Source organism: Sceloporus occidentalis, unplaced genomic scaffold (genome assembly GCF_023333645.1).
Source record: "Sceloporus occidentalis isolate IW3139 unplaced genomic scaffold, rSceOcc1.0.p SCAF_262, whole genome shotgun sequence".
Taxonomy (NCBI): domain Eukaryota; kingdom Metazoa; phylum Chordata; class Lepidosauria; order Squamata; family Phrynosomatidae; genus Sceloporus; species Sceloporus occidentalis.
This window is the reverse complement of record NW_028317242.1, coordinates 373,287-377,119: the sequence shown is the minus strand read 5'-3', so window position 1 is coordinate 377,119 and position 3,833 is coordinate 373,287. Positions and strand designations below refer to the sequence as shown.

General features: G+C 37.1%; 1 non-coding gene across 1 annotated transcript; it reads left to right on the top strand.

Moving 5' to 3' along the window:
• The first annotated feature begins 231 nt into the window (after positions 1-231).
• On the top strand, positions 232-361 carry LOC149275839 (small nucleolar RNA SNORA35). The gene has a single exon (XR_016279375.1). It is a non-coding gene; the product is annotated as a small nucleolar RNA SNORA35 (small nucleolar RNA).
• The last annotated feature ends 3,472 nt before the right edge of the window (positions 362-3,833 follow it).

Genomic DNA, 3,833 nt, shown 5'->3' with positions numbered 1-3,833 from the left:
GATGCAGGGTATGCTACAGCAGGGGGCAAAGAAAGGACACCACATTTTACTGTCCAGATTGCCCTGGAAAACCTGCACTCTGTGTCGGTGACTGCTTCAAGCTGTATCACACAGTTTCCCATTTTTATTTTTTTTTTTGTTCCTGCTCCATTTTTGTATTTTTTTTTAATTTTTTGTTACATTTACTGTTTTTTAGCTTTTATTTGCTCCACCATTTTTAAGCGTTTTTATTTGCACTGTCAAGTGACCCCTGTGTCCATTCCGTGGCATGAGGGACCACTTAAGGTGCTAGATCAAATCCCTTCTTGGAGATAGGCCAGGCTTTCTTGTAACCTGTCCCTACTGATAGTTGGGTACAAGCATTTTTCTTTACCCAGATGTAAAATTCCTACTGAATTTGAATTGCTCATGTTCCAAATGTGGCCCTTTTGCCCCCAAACAATCTGACAAACCCATGCATGTGGGGTATCAATGTACTCAGGAGATGTTGCTGGACACATATCTGGGTGTTGTGTGACAGCAACATATACCAGGAGCTGTAATTTCACACCTGAAGTACAAAGTATGTGAAAAAAACACCAAAAACAATTACTATCCCAAACTTTGACAAGGGTTGGTGGTAGGATTAGTGCATGGAAAGGGTTAAACTATCAGCATCTAAAATACCCTGGGGTGTCTAGTTTTCAAAAATATATGGTTTGGTGGGGTAAATTTAATTTGCTGGCTTCAAAGATGCCCCAAATACCACATAGAGACAGAATTACCAGATTCAGAGAAAAATGGTTTTGAATTAGCAAAACGCTACTTGTACTTATTGCCCCATAACGTGTAGAAGAAAGCAAAAAAACATAAAAACATTGGGTATTTCTAAACTCGGGACAAATAGTAGAATCTATTTAGCAGGTTTTTTCAGTAGTTTTTTATGATGAATAAAAGATTTTTCAAATAAAAGTGAGAAAATGTGTTTTTTTTTCAATTTTTCGTCATATTTTATTATTTTTATTATAGGAAATTACATCATATGAAAAAAATTTTGGTGTCTGAAGAAAGCCCTTCTTGTCCTGAAAAAAACAATATATAACTTGTGTGGGTTTAGTAAATGGGTTAAGAGAAAATTACAGCTAAACACAAACACCGCAGAAACGATAAAACAGCCATTGTCACGAAGGGTACAAAAAGTAAAATCAGCCTTTGTCACGAAGGGGTTAACTTTAAACTTTACTCCAAGAAGTTCAGCTCCTGAGTCCTCGTTGTAGACTGGAGACCTGCTGCACACACGCAATTCAATCCATGGTTATATATATAAAGGTCATTGGAACTTTGTATCTAATAATAATAATAATAATAATAATAATAAAAAAAAATTAATAATAATAATATTTTAGAACACTCACATCACAAATCTAGATCTGATTATAAACCAAAATTCTAAATTTGGTTGTATTATCTGAGAAACAGGAGTATTTAAACGGTATTTCAGAGTTATAGAAGACATTATAGTAAGATATTTCCGTTGTTGGCCAAACAAGTTTGTTCATTATGGGATATGTTTGTCGAGCCAAAAGCAGAAGACATGATAACACAGCATTAAATATTTTTTAATAACTAATATTGCCTTTTGAGGCTCATAGAAAGCTATTTTGCCCATCCTCGGATATTCAATGTGAATACATGGTGACAGATCCATTTTATCTCCATAAACTCCACGTTTCCTTTGACACACCAGGCCAGGAGGCCATCTGGAGTCATGATCTACCTTCCCCTCGTACGAGGCCATGATCTACGAAACCTCAAATAAGGACTTTTTTTTGTATTATTGGAAATGTTTACGACTCATTGAAACATTTCATCCATCGTCATGTTGTTCAATATCATTTACTGTATTATGGTGACTTTGAACATAACACTAAAGGAATGTGAGAAGCTGAGTAATGTGGGGCTTTTCACTGGCAGTCACTTCTTATGAATCATCTGTACTTACATTTGATTCCTTAGCAGCTAAATGCAGGTCTTTAAAGCAAGATGGAGTTCTTGCCAGACACACCCATGATGCCTTCATCAGGATCAAGGCAGAAATATATTTTGCAGCTCTGCTTGAAGGTGACCTGAAGTTCACTCTTTTTCTGAGCGTCATGCGTGGCTCTAGGGTAGGACCACCACTTGGCTCCTTTAGATGGGGATTGAAGGAAGGGTAATAACTCAACCTTCTTTCAATGCGTTCCTGCCCCACAAATAATATATATATATATATATATATATATATATATACTGATACACCAAAATAAGGCAACATTAAAATAGATAAAAATCAAATGTAATTATTTTGGAAAAGGAACAGGCTACGCATTGTTTAGTTCAGAAACTTACGGAGTCTTCAGTCATTTAAAAATTGCCTTTCAATCATCTCAACTGTAGAGTTTTATTATTTTATTTATATTTGATTTATTCCAAATATTGAACAGGTGATGCAGAAGGTGTTGTTTTGAGTTAACGGCCAAGCTGGGGGCATAGGTGTCCAAACACATGTGACAATGACCCCCCCTTCCCATACATATAACACCACAATTAACCCCAACAACAAAATCAACCGAGATGCACCTTTCCCCACACCAAGTTCTGAGCCACAGCTCGAAACCACCAACACCAACCAAACTAAAAACACACTATTTCCTATTAGCCAACCGTTATTCCACCCCCACCTTACACCAACCAGCCCAACCACTGTGACACTGAAAAGAATGAACCTTGTTCACCCTACTAATAACAGGGAGGGAGGGAAGATTCATGTAAGGAAAACTAATTAGAAGTGACAGTTACAAAATAGAGGGACTTATTTATACAGGACCTCCCAAAGTCCCTTAAGATGATTATTCTATTAAGCTCTATTAAGCCCACCTCCTCACCAAGTTAAGACCCCCCTTTACTTAGCTACGCTGTTCCATGGGCTACAGAACTTCCGCTTGAATGAATAACCCCCTTTTTAATCAAATGCCATTTGTGGTTGTAAAGAATGTTGAGTTTTGATCACTTTATCCTATATATTTTTTAAATATAATATAATCCAGCATTTGTGTTTTTCAACCCACGATAGAGACTTTGGGGACAAGGTGCTGATAATTATCGTCTCTGCTGTGGGATGGATGACTGTATTCTGTTGAGTTAGACATTAGAGCCATTAGTAAGGAAAGAGAGAGTCATATAAGAATGATACGCGCACACAAGGGATTTTGAGCTTTATATTAATATTATTTCCAGCATCGCTGATGTTATATATCTAGGAATGATTTAAACATATAAAACATGGGAACGTCTGTGAAAAGCAAGGAATTTGAGACAGTTTGCAGGATGGGAGAGTTTAAGAGAGTTCAGTTATTCAGAAGAATGATGATGTAAGGCAGTGACTGTGTGAAGATCTTGAGGACCAGAGGGAGGTGGGTGTTATAACGAGGTGAATAAGTCATTCATGGGAAAATAGTACCGTTTTATGCTATCTGAGTGGAAGATGACCCAAGGAGTGCGTGTGAAAAGATTGAAGTCTGTTTGTATTGAGCTTATTGCAATTCATTGTGCTTAAAGGTGATCAGGTATATTAGAGTGAGAAACCAAAACAATGAATGTTACCTGTCGTATGCCTATTGTGTATTTATATTGTGTTTTGGGATGAACTCCCTTCTTCAGGTCTTAAGCTGTATAACCCTGATAACCTCGTCACACATGCACAGACATTTTAAAAGGTTGTGTACAAGGGGATAGGATGGAAATATGTGCTAGGCATGGCCAGAAATGGTTGGGGCTACTGTTAATGTCTCCACTTTTTGCTTCCAAAAAACATG